The sequence below is a fragment of the Semicossyphus pulcher genome, unplaced genomic scaffold, assembly GCF_022749685.1.
Source record: "Semicossyphus pulcher isolate SPU_LCO1_2020_fin unplaced genomic scaffold, fSemPul1.0.p SCAF_16, whole genome shotgun sequence".
NCBI lineage: Eukaryota > Metazoa > Chordata > Actinopteri > Labriformes > Labridae > Semicossyphus > Semicossyphus pulcher.
This window is the reverse complement of record NW_027211670.1, coordinates 24,633,293-24,649,168: the sequence shown is the minus strand read 5'-3', so window position 1 is coordinate 24,649,168 and position 15,876 is coordinate 24,633,293. Positions and strand designations below refer to the sequence as shown.

Sequence of the window (15,876 nt, the reverse complement as noted above, 5' to 3'; positions counted from 1 at the left end):
GTAACATTAATTCACAGCTCTGTTACAGACGCTGAGGCATGCACGATGATTAAATATCTTTCATCCAAATAACCTTTGGAAAATTTGCTCCATGCTAACATTGTAGCGTCTTCCTGTGATTTAAACCCCCCCTGAGAGATCTGGAGTAACAACAGCTGAATTATGCACACACCTCGACAAACAACAAGCCAGGGGGAAGTAAAAGGGCAGAGGCCGGAGACACAGAGAATCTTGGAGAGCTATTGTGACTTAATAGCTTTAGCACCAGTGGCGGCTGGCCAACAGAGGGCGCTAGGGCGCCGCCCCACCACTCCCGACATGCTAGACCTTCACTGAAAAAGACTTCACATTAATTTGAAATGTTGTTTTTTTTTATTAGCAAGGTAAGTATTACATGGTTGGTGAATCAAATGTATAATCTGCAATAAAATTGTTTAATTAAAAATGTTTACGTTGTCTAAAGTTACTGATAGGTCACGTGTTTCTGGCCGGGAGCGCAGGAATCTTTGCCCGTTGACTCTCGTTATAAGTTGTACATGCGCAGTTTGCTCCTCTTCAATACAACAGATAGGAGTAGACAGGGCGCACATCACCAGCACCCACAGCATCTATCTCTCTATCAGCAGCTGCTGAAACCACCAGCCACCAGGTGGCAGGTAGCAGAGCGCGAACGTGAGTACGACTCATAAAAAGGCAGAATTAGACGGACTCGTTGACGTTCAGTGTATTAAGACTGCGATGAAGACAGTCACGGCAGTGTGGTGTTAGCTAGGTACAGTATCATGGCGAAAGAAAATACTGTAAAGTCACTGAAAGATGTGTCTCAGCAGCAGCTGGCCAACAAACGCCGCACACTGGGCCCAGGTGAACCCCAGGCTAGCTACAGAGGTGAGACAGAAGCCTTGCAAGAGGCCACTTCACCACAAAGCGTCTGAAGCAAATATTTTGTACACATTTTGCTCAGTGACACAAAGAAAAGCACAAAGTTACAGGATTCTTATCAAACATGTTACACACTATCTCCTTTTTCTCTCACGTATTGATTTTGCCATCAGCTTTAAAATACAGCCTCAATCAGGTCACAGAAAAATGCATCATTCACTTCTTTACTTATTAATACCGTTCATATATTTCTTATCGTTTAAGTGTTTCCCAATGACTTCCTCCTACTGTCCTACTTTGACCACTGCCTTTGCCCCCTTGGCCGCTCTCTCATTAATGTATTCATGTATTCATTTTTCATAATCTCAATCATATGCTGAGTTCCAGCCGCTGGCATCCTTCAACAAGCTGTGACTGGTTTCACTTCTTACACCGTCTCTCCTCTCAGTCAGAAACTCTCTATTCATCAGAGATCATTAATTACTGAGGGAAGCTCTGTGGCAGGAATGAGTGTGAGAGAAAAAAATGGTGCTTCTCCATCCTCAAATTATAATATCCAGCTCTCCGGGGCTCTGGAAAATTAAAATAAAACCCAAACAAGATCTGAACGCAGGGAGGGCTATATTTGGAACGAGGTCTGCCTTCGCTGAATGCAAAACTCCTCCAAACTGTTGCCGGCAGGGAGGCGTTCAGGATCACAGTGAACCAGTGTGCAGCGTAAGAGAGCTGCTGATTGGCTCATATGTATAACCTACAATCTTCTGTATGAAGAACAGAGAGTTCCTTCCTCTTAGGTATTCTCTCCTTCCTTTCAAAGCAGTACTATTCTCAGAGATGTACCCCTTACGCTCTTTAAACACAGATGTATAATTGCTGTGATTATCAGTATTAAAACTGGAAGGATTCCTGCTGTGAGAGAACAAAGTTTGCACCATGTTGGACCAGGACGTAGCAGCCGCCATCGCTCTCTTTGACCTCAAGTTCATTTTAACTTCAGAGAGTGATTCATAATTCATTCACAGCTGGAAGATTGATAAAAAAGTGATGGGGCGTCTCAAAATACCAGAGAAAACTTAAATATCTCCCAACATGAGATCCAGATCAGAGCGGCCGGTCTGCACAGAGCACACACTTCTTTCCTGCTTCGTCCGGCAGCAGAGCACAATCCCTTCTGCACACAGCCTACAGCAGCGTAACCAGGCCTGAAGGACGCTTGACCTTCCACATGTTGACTCTGTGAGGCCTCGGGCACAACAGCCTCTGACTGATCTTGTGATGAGCAAACATCAAGAGGAGGAGAGAGAAAGAGAGGCGCTAGAGGTCTGGAAAAGAGTCTTCAGATGATGTGTTTTCCACACGGCAGTATTCACGATACATACTTCAAACTTTCTCAACTTAGTTTTCCACTACGGATAGCTCCCCTGAAGGTATGGCTCTAAGCGGAGTGTAAGACTTTAAGCGTTATGTGTGACCCTTGTTTGTGTCTTTAACATGACACCAATCTCTGAACCCATCGCCTAACGTCTGACGATGATAGAACTTCTGGGAGTGACGGCCAACTTTTTCAGGGCTTCAGATGTAGAAACAGTTAGCGATAAAGGACTTCCAGCCAGGGCTGGTGGATTGATGTCATTGTTCCAGTAACATTACACTACTCGCACCCGCACATGTATTGTTTTCAGCTGAAGTAGTTTAACTCAGTTACATGCACCATGTCAGCCGTGACCTGGAAAAGTGACGTCTGGAAGCACTTTGACTAAAAAGACGACGATAACGGGCTGTGCAAGATATGTGCTGTTAAACTACAGAAATACGACTTCAAGCTTAAAGCACAAGGAGAAGCCAGCAGAGACAGACAACAGGCAGTCTCGTATCACATCATTTGCTAGCCCTGTTAGCACACGTCGTGATGATGATACCAGAGCAGAGAAGATTAGCCTGCTAATAACGGACATGGTGACTGTAGATATGCTCCCAGTTAGTGTTGTGGGAGGAGAAGGCTTCTGTGAGCTGATGGCGTTTGTTGAGCCGGAGTACGAGCCACCGTCAGGCCGGACAAGAGCTACGAGAGGGGAAAACATGTGAGTTACGTGTGAAGCAACACAGAACAGAAGTCCACACAGTCCGCTACCGCTGCGACAGTGTTACAACAACTTTAATTGAAGGGTCTGTTTACACTTAACAATTACACTTACTTTCTATTGTTGGCAATTTATTTACATTCATGTAAAAGCGTAGTTAATGTTCTCTTACAGGCATACAGTCGACTATTTCTGGGCCGGGAGGTCTGTGTCCAACGTATGCTTTTTCAACGGTAAAAAAAATGTATAATTTGGGAGAACTCGATTACTCATTCATAAGGTAATTAGATTACTCGAGTTATGGAAATCACTGGAAATGCTCATTCCTACTTCCAGCCAAGACGTCCTTTTCTGAGCGCTGCATTTTTTACAGTCTGACTCGCAACTTGAGAAGTAAGAATGGAGTTGGAGTTGAGACACAACATGTAAGAACAAACTGATAGCTGCATGCAGAAGTCTGTTTACAGAGATAATAAGAGCTAAATCATGCCAGGTGACGGCCGATGGGAACCAGGATGGCATTACGGCGGATTGCGTTCCGCCTCTTTCGCTCCCTGCACGGACTGTTTCTCCTGCATGAAACCAAAGCCTGCTGATAGGTGATGTTTGTAATACTACTTGGGCGACAAACGTACTACAAACAGAAACCAGAACACTTCCAGTATCAGAACCCGGTCCCGTGCAGGATTCTGGTTTCCGTTGAGGTAATGAGATACGCACCAGAGATTAGAATAAACAGAAATAACTTGTCCAAAAGCTAAAATTAAGTTATCTGAAGAAAAAGCTTGTGAAACATAAGGCCAACAAAGAGGCGACACTTATCTGAATGTGGCAGGAGCAGATTTAACGTTTTATTAACTATTCTGCAGGCCTCACTGAGCAACAAAAGGAAACTGATTGCAGGTGTTACAGAAATATTTTGGATATGTGTATTATCAGTTACTTACAAATGTTTGCGTCTGATAAGGATTCCTCTCTCGTCCTCTCTCTGCCCACATCTCCACTCCCCCTCCCCTTCTTCCTCCCACTGCTCATCATGTGTGTAACAACAACTCCATCCCATTATGTCACATCATATGATTTTCAGCTGAGCATTAATTACGGCATAAATATTCAGTACGCCTTCGGTTAAAAACACATGCCTTAAGCTGACATACAAGCAGCGCTAGCATGAAGTCATGAGGGAGTGATTGAGAAGACGAAGATGTGAGACGACTTGAATGTTTAAGCAGGAAATCTGCGTTCCTTTGGGAGCGCGTGATGTGTATGCTTCAGCTGTAAAATAACCTTCATTACAACACGAAGGTTTTACAACACGTACTACCTTCACCGCCACATGAGTGAACCCATAATGAAGCCAAATACCTGTTCGTTTTTAAGGTTCTTAATCTGTAAACTAAAAACAAACGGAGAGCAAAGCTGAAAAATATAAAGGAGAACTATTTGAAACCCTGACAGTCTTTGTGTAACTGTGTAGAAACCACAGTAGTTACAGCTTCTTTCTGAGACCACACTGCTGCAATCAGAGTTCCTATATTTTACCAAATCGTCATTCGTTCACTTTAAAGTTCAAACTTCCTGTGTTGCATTTTCTTAAATATGCAGGAAGACAGAAAATAGAAAGCTATAAATGAGCCATTTCCTGTGTATTTGTGCGTCTGTTTAAAAGCTGACGCTGTGATGAAATGAGGAATGATGGCTGTAATAAATCCAGGTACATTTATAGCACAAATACTCCCACGTGATGCTTCCGTGTGACATTTATCCACTGCTGATGCGGTTACACGGTCAGTAAACATTGACATTTATCTCTGTATCAACAGTAGCCTCGCGCGAATGACGACACTTTCTTTTGGGTGTCATCTCTGAAGATTTGTGCCAGAAAGTGACTCTTTATACTAAAGGGGGAAAAAAAGAGGCACCCGGCAGATTTCCTCACATCACAGGGAGAAGATCTTAAATGTGATGCTGCATCTTCAAAGAGAATGATAATTTAGGACGGAGCCTTCGTGATGAGAAGCGGGGACAGCTCTGATCCTCTAACTGACTTGTTCTGGATCTATACTGCATGCTCGGTGAGTTTCAGCCCCGCCTGCTACTTTTAAAGGAAAACTTCACACTCAGATCAGCTCGTCCCGGTCAGAGCATCAAACTCAGGGACTCTCAGAGCATCAATTTACAAACACTTGGGATGCAGCTCATCCCCGGTGCCATTAAAGCAGGATGAGAGGCTGCATGATGAGGATGTTGGATGAAAGAGGAGGGGTAGGTGAGCACAGGTATGCAGCTGAGGTTATCAAGCGGCCGCCTTCCATCACAGAAGTATGATTGAATTCAGCCCCAGAACACCCTGCAGCTAACACACATGCCTCTTTTCCTCGTTACAGCACTACATTTTCTGCACTCACTGCAGCACTCGGGCTCACCCCGTCCTCTCCTCGCAGCCAACGACAGCACAAAACCTGGGCCGAGGCCAGACATCAATTCTGACTCAGAGAAGAAGTTCTGGTAATTAGAAAGTGATATTTTTGGCTTGTCTGAGCGCGGGAAACGTCCTGAAGGTGAGTAATTGGTATCATTGAGTGAACAGTGGGACAGGATGAGTCAGGGATCGAGATCTATTAGTGGCCACTAATCAGAGTCTCACACTGGGCTCTGGGAGGCGGCCAGCTGGATGGAGGCTGCCTTTGCTTTGTGCTGTGTCACAGAGCAGAGACAACAAACACAGTACCTGCAATGATGCCGGGTGAACTATTACTGGAAGTGTTTGTGTGTAAAGTTCAATGGCGGTCAGGGGGACTAGCCGGGTCTCCAGCTCCCCCTGAAAGAAAGATGAGCCCCCTAAATCCGTCTCTCCCCCATCAAATTTTATGATGAAAACTATTTATGGAGCAAAACTTAAATACACATACAGAGACATCAAACTGCTTATAGACATTTAGAAACTATAACCTACTATGTCATTTATGTAACGTTGCTAGTTTTGTATCATTCCAAGATTGCAGCAATAACAGGTGATCCTGCTTAACTTTGGTAATCTGAGCGGATGATGTCGGTCAATTCCCAGACTGCAATGCTAATATGCTGGGGGACGTTAGCTACAGCTAGCTGCAATTTAGCAGGAGTTGTTTAGCTGCTTCCATTTGTCCTAGTTGTTCCCTCTGAAGTATTCTGTAAATCCACAGATGCTTTTTCTGATTACTGTGATATTGACTGAATCAATTGTGCCTGTATTTTGTGTCAGTCTGTTGTGTTAAAAAGGTTCCATAGCTCTGCTTTAAACAATCAGGCCCCCAGATATCCACCAATCATGATTCCCTTTGTTGCTTCGGCTAAAGTTCTGCAGAACATCTGAATACTACAACAGTCATGTACTGGCCATGATGCTATTTCCATTTCATGCAGACAATCGGTCACTACGTCTCTCTTCTCAAATGGTGGAAATCTAATTTTAAAAAAGGGAAACTCTTCAGTATTAAAATATGCAACACAAAACCTTTGAGCCGCAACTAGGCCATCTCTTTGAAATCTGACGGCCATGATTCATTTATAAAATAAATACTGAGACGACATCAGGATCTTTGTGTCTAAATATAAATGGCGAGGCCAAATTAATGCAGTAACAGAGATGAAATGATGATATATGAATTGTTTCAAGTATTTAAGGGTTGCAGAAAATATCCTGACGAGTTATCTTAAAAGTCGTCTCACTGCACTGAAGTGGGACAAAAGACTTGATGCAGAGAGAGCACTGACTTTACTGGATCAAGAAGACTTAAAATAACACACGTACATAAACCGAATTTGCGAGCTTCTTCTTCAATTGTTGCGGCCAAAATATTACTTCTTTGGTATCAATGCAAAGACACACACATCAGTAACACAGCCTGTGATTGGTGGTAAGTGAGAAACAAAGCCTCTGGTTGGTCAACAGACTCAACACAAGGCTTCAGAAAGTGGCTAGGTGGAAGGCTAACAGTTTTGATGCATAAATAATCACAATATGGTGTTATTCAGGAGTTGGATTTTGGATTTTGACACTATATTTTGAAGCCACTTTAGGAAGTTCATGACAGAGAAACTAGCACACTGGAGCCTTGTTAGCAGCAGCTGTCTGCTGCACAGCAACAAAAGGAGTACGTCTCGAGCATGCAGCTTTCCAGAGATATTAAAGACACAATAAATGATCCCCTCCAATGTTTATACAACATTGCAGACCTAAGGGGATCAGGGGAAGTTCGGTGGTGTCGCCTCACAGCTAGAAGGTTCCTGATTTTCATCCTGGTTCAGACGTAGGGGGCCTTTCTGTGTGTTCTCCCCGTGCATGCGTGGGTTCCCTCCAGGTACTCCGGCTTCCTCCCACAGTCCAAACACATGCTCGTTAGGTTTATTGGTGACTTTAAATCGCCCGTAGGTGTGAGTGTGAGCATGAAAGGTTGTCTGTCTCTGTGTATCAGCCCTGTGATTGACAGGTGATCAGTCCAGGTGTAACCCCGCCTCTCCAATGACAGCTGGGATAGGCTCCAGCCCCCCTGTGACCCTGAACAGGATAAGCGGTGTAGATAATGGACGGATGGAAGAAGTAAGTTTGGTGACATAAATAACGACGCTCGGGGGAGGAAATAGATGTTTGGTCTTGCACAAAACGCATGTGGATTAGTTTACGTTGAATTTGCATGCATTTTTGCGATCACATCATCGCAGCTTCCTGGAGGAACTGGTTCGACACTGATCCGATAGCAGATTCAAAACACTCCAAATCAGAAGCAGCCATTTTTTTAAAACAAAATAGCTGAAAGTAAAGCCACACATATTAGATAAACGATTGTAAAAAATATGAGATTAACCGACCTGAATCAAGCCTCAAAGAAATATTTCCGAAGGGGAGGGCGGCACATCTGACAGAGCAAATACAGAGCTTGCGGATTCATCTGAGACATGCCGGCGGAAAAATCATCGTGGTAGAAAAAACTACTAGAATTTGGTTTATCTGCTTCTTTAAAATGAAAAAAAAACATGTCAAAATCAATAATAATGATAGTGTTTTGTTTGATTTGGTGTGAGGCTATCTCCGGGTAGAAACGACTAGTTTCTCAGCAGATGGAGCTCTTAATCAAAATAAATTACTGAAACTGGTCTTTTCCCAGCTTACAGTCTATAAATATGCGTCTTCTGCAGATGGTTTCCTGGTATGACTTGCAGATAAGCGTCTTTCTAACTGGCACCATGTTACATGAATGGTCATAAGTCAACCGGTATGGGAAAAATGGAGTGGGCTAAGCAATTAACAAGACCGATGTGCGGCGAGGAACAGTGGAGCAGGAGGAAATCCACTCAGCTGAGGAGGCACTTTCAAAAGACTGTTTCTGCGTCTGCCTCCGCCTGCCTGTCTGCCTGTCTGTCTGTCTGTCTGCCTGTCTGCCTGTCTGTCTGTCTCTGTTTATGCACATTTCTCAATTTCAAAGCTTGAAGTTACCTTCCTGATAGTGAAATCCCCCCTGCCATAAGTACCAACTGCTTATACAAATAATACACAAATCCATAAATAACCATGAGCCCTGATATCCCAAAACTCATTCCGACACGTAGCGGGGATGTTCTTCTACCTGGCATTTCAAAAACTCTTTCATCTGTCAACCCACATGTAACGCAGGGGAGTCAATTTAAATCCAGAGGCTGCGACCCAACCGGTGTGTAATATCGCTCTGCATCCTGCACAACAACTGCCTTAAAGCTGCCCACGTCCACACACTCTGATAGCAGGAAACTTTTCACTGTTTCATATGAATTATAAAGTCTAAACGGTTCTCACTTCACCATCTCAAACCCACAGAATGATGCAGTTCAGTGCCTTTTCAGCTCCTCACAGCATCACTAACAGACTCAGACAGTCTACCTCCGTCTCTGCTTGTTATCCCTGATCTTCTCCGTACTGTTCGTGTCCCCCGTCTCCTCTCCGCCCCCGGCATGCGAGGCTGACAGCTCAGTGGGCTCGGGGCCAGAGCTGATACTACTGTCTGTTGTAGGTCAGCCTCCCTCTGGGGGGGGCAAACACACAATCACAATACGGTTAACAGCGGGCCGTGCCCCGGTGGCTCTGCGGGTCATGTTCTCGCAGCACAGTGGGTGTCACATGTCTTCCTCTTTCTCCCTCCCTCACATCTTCTCACAATGGTATAATAAAACAACTCAACGGAGCACTTCTGGTTCCTCTCTTTATCTACACTGATACTGCAGGCAGTGCAGTGCTGCTAAATACATACACACCCTGATGTGAGCAGCATATTAAAACATAGGACTATGGCACCTTTTGCACTGGTTGTATGCATAAGAACTGATTTACATGGGTGCTAAGGAGCTCAGGTAATTGTGAGCACCTACCATGGAAACCATATCATGGGGTTATGGTGTATTTTAAGGTGAGTTTCAACTGTGAGCTCAAACTGTCATATTATTATATTTCAAGAATAAGGCAGGTGTTATTCTATATTTTTCCTACTGTCAAAAAATTCCCTCGAAAAGACCAAAACCAGCGACGTGTTCGACAGTTTGTCAATACTGTAGGGCTTCCCTGTCCTCCCTGTGTCTCAGCCAAAAGTTCATTGGTTCCTTCTCGAGCTCAAAGTCTTTAAAACCTCATATATAATATAATGTTCCTGTTTTTAAAAGGCGCAGTCATTTCCTTAAACAGCTGGACCCTGGAGTTATTCTCAAACATTACTTAATCTGTAGTAAGTGTTGCATTTTACTGGGGACTACTTTCAGCAGCGGAATAATCCACATTTGGAGCTCTGACAAGTTTTTGAGGCAGCAGGACTGTTTGTGGAAATGACGGGGAATAAAATAAAGCGTGTGTGTAAATGTCACTCAGTTCAACAGTGTGGCTTATTAATGTGTGTTTGATTATAGTCTTTGGACACCAATGGAGCTCTGTGGCACAGAGGAAGAAGATACTTCAGGTAGGGATGCACCGATAGTATCAGGCGGTATCGGAGCTCATCGTACTCGTAAAACAACGCAGATGCAACCGCACCCGATACCATTGTTCGGCTGGACGTTAGCCTCCCGTTAGTTTAGCAGGTAGGCAAAGAAGAAGAAGGCTTAGTCCTCACAGACAGCACCAACATGTACACTCACAGCCAAGCTGAAGCTAACAGTGCAACAGAAACATTAAGGCAAACTAACTTACATATTCATGGACGCGCACACGATAAAAAGAGTCTGTCGGCGATGGCTGACGTCTCCGTAGTAGGTGCAGTAAACAAGTCCGGGCACGTCTCCCTCACTGCCGTGTTTCAGGGGGATGTGGCTGTGTAGTGCTGCATTCAGGTGCGCTCAGAAATGGTAGTGCTCTTCACGTGACCTTTTTTACACTATATGTGGTATGTTGTGTTATACTGAAATCCACTGAATGTGTTACAGGTTACATGAAAGTAAAATGTGTGGCAGTGTCATGTTTAAGTAAAACAAAGTTACAGTTGCATCATTCTGTCGATTTACTTTGTTACAGTCAGAAAGTGAGGAACATTTGAAGGAATAAACATGCTTTAAAGTCATTATGAGAACTGTAATGATGTAATTAAGGACTCATATCAGTCCTCGGTATCGGCAAGTACCCAAATGTAAGTACTGGTCTGAATAAAAGTGGTAACGGTGGACCCCAAACTTCAGGCTTTAAGGGGCAGCTGTAAAGCGGGTCGTCCAATACTCAGAAGATCTGTACTCTGATCCGGGCTCCCACAGTCCGCACAAGAGTCGTCCTTGGGAAAGATACTTAATCCCTCAACTCTATGTACAGATTCTGCATAAAAATGTACACATCTGCATTCAAGTACAGCTAAAAATCCACTCTTAGACCTCGTCTCGCGACTCAAACAATGAACTGCACACACAAAAAGAAGTCTTAGCCGGATGTTCTTGCTAAACGCTGGATACACCTGAAGCCCCTAAAAGTTGGCCGTTGCTTCCAAAGGTTGCATCGCCATCAGACCATCGCCGATGGGTTCCGAGATTGCAAAACCTCAATTGCTCGTGAAAGCTGGGCCATTGATGATGAGTAAACGGAGTGAATGGTTTGGGGTGTAAAGAGCTTAAAGTGGTCTGAACAACAGAAAGGTATTTTTAAAGTGCAGTCCATTAACCGTTCACTTTCATAAACACACAACAGTTTCCAGTAGATACGTTTGTCAGTGGTTGGTCTTTTCAGGGGAATTATTGAGAAAAATACAATTGCAGCAGCTGCTTGGTTAAAACCACTCAGTTGACATTGTGCGGAGCGAAGCCATAATTACAGCTCTTTTACAGTGTATAGATCAAATGTGCTTTATGGTCGATCGCACCACTTTGTCATTTGTGTAAAAAGCCTCAGATGTGGAGACATAACGTGAAAATGTGTGTTGTGAGTTTGAGCAGGTAACTTTCTCAGGTGCTGATTTTACTTGGTGGTGGTTTGGTGATGAGGTAAATATTCTGTTCCAACATGACAATCTCTGCTATGGCTGCTTGGTGATGACAGAAAACATTACCATTATTATTTTGGTCAATGAGATCACCATGATTAAACACGATAACTCTGGCAAGCTGCACTACACTGCTGTGTATGAATGGATTCAAGAAGACTGTCGACAGTTTACTGAATATCATATCATCTTTGTATTAAGTATTTCTATTTGTGTGTCTGTATATTGAGAGTTATGTAAAACCTTCCATGTGCCCACATACTTGGCCAATAAAACTGATTCTTCAGTGGACGTGAGCAAGACGGTGAAATTATGTTAAAGTAATAATCTGGAAGATTTTCATGTAAATAAATGTCCGAATGAGGTAACATAGTGGTGATTGAGCCTGTGGCCCACTGATGAAAGCCTTTGCATGTGCAGTATTACAGACTGGGTGTCTGTGGTGACTTTCATGGAATAAATCCCAAGCGGTGCCCAGTTAGTGGCGCGTTTTCTATCAGCCAGCAGTGGTTGGTCTGCCAGAGAGGGTAGGCGGAGCTAAGCGGCTGCTTTTCCGCTCTCTGCAAGTGTTGCGAGTAAACAGTAATCTACTATGGCTGAACAAACAAAGAAAAGATGGATGACTACAGATACAACTTCAACAAGAAGTGAAAATCCAAAGAAGAAGAAACAAACTCGACGCTCAGATGAAGCAAACAGTCTGAAAAGGAAAGCGACCGTCAGCCAGGAAAATCAAGAGTTACAACCGGAGCCGACCGTGGACGTCACACATGCAGCACTGTCTGGATATCTGGGGAGTGTGCTCCTGTAATTACTGTTTATCACGCCAAAGAGAACAAAACTGAGATCTTTGAGATTACAACTTTAAGGTAAAAATAAATGAACTTTCTGTCTTCTTCTACTGCTAAATTTACAATGGCTTGTTATGTAGCTCTCCAACACAAGGAGAAAACATCTTCGATCTTGACAATGAGAAGCTAATTATGTTGCTGTCCTGCCATTCCATCATACATACATCATGTTTCCTGTCCATAAGGTCTGCAGCCTGCCTGAGTCCATGTTAAAGAATGGGAAGAAGTGTACCTCTGTCAAATTGAAGGCGTCAGTGTAAAACTAAATTCTAACCAGACTCTCCCAAAAGCACCGGCTGTAAGCCCGACATTAAAACATTTCCAGTGTGTTGTCTTAGAGTCTGAAGTCACAACATGTTCGTTTTTAACTTCAGAATTTCACTGGATGTGAGATGTTAGTGGCAGCTCAGCTTGCAGCCCCCAAAGCTCAGCTGAGACATTTGGATGCTTGCGTTTAACATGAAACCGTTTCTTTCAATGTTTTAACATGTTAACATGTTTAAGCATGTGAGGGGACCTCTGTGGATGGTTCAGAAAGGTGCAGGTAACACTAAAGGATAAGTTTGAGACAGTTTGTTAAGTTTACAGCCTGCCCGTCCTTTTTCGTGAACAATGACACAGATCAAAAACTAAATTGTAAACTGACAAAACACTTGTCGACTTTGGGTCGTCTCCACTGATTATATTAATTGACAACTTTTAGGGGGCAGCCCTGCTTATGTTCATAACTGTTTGAAGCAAAATTCAACCTGGGGCGCCGGTTTAGCTCAATGGTTAAATCGCACATCCAACATACAGAGGCTACTGCCCTCGATGTGGCAGCCCCGGGCTCGACTCCCACCCTCGGACCTTTGCAGCGTGTCCCACTCTCTCTTCCCCTGTTCAATAAAAATCAACCAATTGCACAGCCTTACTCTCTGAATAGTTTGTTATATATATATACACACACACATATAGATTTATACTTTAGGGAGCCCAAAGGAAAAACTTTTTAAGGGACATTTAAGCAGCAGATTTTTGGCCCGACTACGACGGTAACTAGGGCGACAATTTAATTATAAAGCGAAGACTTACATAATAAACTTCTAAGACAGAGTAATATTGCAGTTCTTTTAAAAGGCTCCATCAGAACACTAGGATTGGTTTCTTATCTGGGAGCTGTTTGTCAGACAGTCCTGACTCTTTGGAAAGATCAAAGAAATCAGAAGGAAAACGTCAGCAATGACTCAGATTAAAGCTTCAGACGGCGCTGCTTTGCTTTTTCCTCTCCAGGCCTGCACAAACTTCGTTCCAACACATTCCAGAAAGAGGAAAGGCCCCTGCAGTCTCGAGATGAACAAACTGATATCAAACCAGCATCAAAGTTAATTCTGAAGCCGCGGATTGTGAGTCACTGGATCCACCAGCATGAAAAAACGGGGTGCTATATCTACTTCAGAGGGCTTAAAAACTGATTGTGAGTCAGTTGCTCTCACGAGGGTTTAGTGTACAAACTTGACACACCTCAGAAAAAACAACTATTCTCCTAAATGCACCAGAGAACAGCCCCAGTTATGGCTAAACTGGGGTTTCTTGCATTTTCTGACAAACACAAACACATTTCACAAGAAGAAATAATCAGTTTGCATTTCAACCGACTGCAGCAAGTCCCCCGAACATGTTCAGCATTTATGATTATTAAAACGGCCCTATAGAGAGAGAGAGAGAGAGAGGATGTAAAGAGTTGGAGAGCAGGGGGCTTTAATGTGCCTTTTAAGCACTGGTTTTGATAATGAAGTCTTTGTGGACAGTGTCCCACATACTGTTGAAAAGGTGCATAAAGTAGGAGCACTTCTGTCCACATGAAGGTCAGCCCAGGTTAGCCGGCTGCCCACCGCCGCATACTTTCTGTGCCCTACATGACAAACCGCTGCTTAGTTTCTCCTCTCTGTCCTTTCCATTTCCTCTCTGGCTCCTCTCTCCCTCTCTGATATCTTTTTTTGGTTCTCTTGGGGCTATGCAAAGAAGCCGGATAATCCTGCTGCATGCAGCCTGCAAGAGTCTTCTGCAGAGAGAGAGTGAGTGGCAGCGACAACCCAGAAAAATCTGCCGGTGCAGAACGTGGCAGTTTTTGAGCAGAATCGAATGAATGAAGGAGTGAGCGTACCTGGCTCGTGGTCCTGTGCAGGTTGGTGTCCCCCTCTGGCCGAGACTCTACATGGCACTGGTGTGTTTGTGTCTGAACATGTGTGTGTGTGTGTGTGTGTGTGTGTGTGTGTGTGTGTGAGGGAGGAGGAAAGAGGAGAGAGTGCTGTGGAGGAGATGGGGAGAGTGCACAGTGCAGTGTGGAAGATTGGAGGCAGGGTACTCAGTGTGTGCTAAGACAGAGCCTGTGCATCTCCCTCCCTCTCCTCCCCACTCTCTCTCTCTCGCTCTCTCTCTCTCTCTCCCTCTCTCTCTCTGTGAGTATAATCCTTTCCCGGTCTACGGGGACGAGCTGCAAATGAACCGGCTCTATCTCTCCCTCTCTCCCTCCACTCTCCTCTTGTTCTGTATCTCGGCTTTGCACATGAGCCCCGAGCAGAATTACCCTCCCCATGCCTCCACCTTGCAGTAGATAAGCCAGAATAGCAGAGAGCACTCTTGCCCTTAATGACTGCTACAACTCTATCATGCCTTTCCCCTCTTTTCCCTCCACTGTAAGGTCTTTAAAACACCACGGTGTCCGCACTTATTCGTGTCGCAGTGACTCCTGGGTGTGATCACACCGCCGCTCCAGCTGTGCTATTTAGACATGCATGTTTGTTGTTTATACAGTCAGTCAGGACGAGCTAATACCTCGGTGTCATTACGCCGCTGACACGCTGTTTCTGAGGCGGCGTGTTTGTGCAGGGGCTTCAGCTGCATTTGAAGTTTTGTGTGCTCATTTCTGGCGACACTTGAAGATGCACTATGCAAATGTTGTTAGTGACTCAGACAATCTTTTATCCCATCTGCAAAATTCTGGCAACAAAATAAACAGGCTGTGTGCTGCATGTTAGAGGAGACCGAGAAAGAACCCCACTACCAGCAGTTGACGACATTATGTAACAGACCCCATTCTTCTATTATATCAGCTTCACAATGTTGCTACTGTACACTGTATTCCATCTTTTACCACTAGTGTTAACCATCTGTGCAAACAGTTGTATCCGTTGAGTAAGACACCCGTAGTTACACACTTCTGTTGCACTTTTTGGATGGAATTGGAAAATATTTAAGTATGTTTCCCACCAACAATAGCAAAATGTAAAGTTTTTAAATGTAAATTTGTTGGGTTTTTTTCTTCTTCTGCCCTAAATGCTACTTGATGAGTGTTCTTCTTTGCAGGTACTGTTTCCACATGACCACTTTCCCTGCACAGACCAGCTCCACGGAGTGATGGTTTTCTCAGTTTGGTGTGACAGAGCTTTACTGGCCTGCAAAGATCCCTGACCTCAAGCACATCCAATACCTTTCGGATTAACTGAAGCAGGACCTTATCACCCAACATCAGTGTTGGACCTCACTCATCCCCTTGTGTCTGAAGGGAGCAAATCCCTACAGGGTTTAAAATCTGGAGGAAAAACTGAAACGCAACTGGGT

At 44.1% G+C, this 15,876-nt stretch overlaps 1 protein-coding gene across 1 annotated transcript in view; it reads right to left on the bottom strand.

The window, feature by feature from the left end:
* Positions 1-14,471, bottom strand: part of srcin1b (SRC kinase signaling inhibitor 1b) — a 93,713-nt gene extending 79,242 nt beyond the window's left edge. Inside the window, exon 1 of the mRNA XM_069664374.1 lies at positions 14,420-14,471. The gene's annotated coding sequence lies outside the window, so the exon portion shown is untranslated. The remainder of the gene's footprint in view (positions 1-14,419) is intronic.
* Between the last annotated feature and the right edge of the window lie 1,405 nt (positions 14,472-15,876).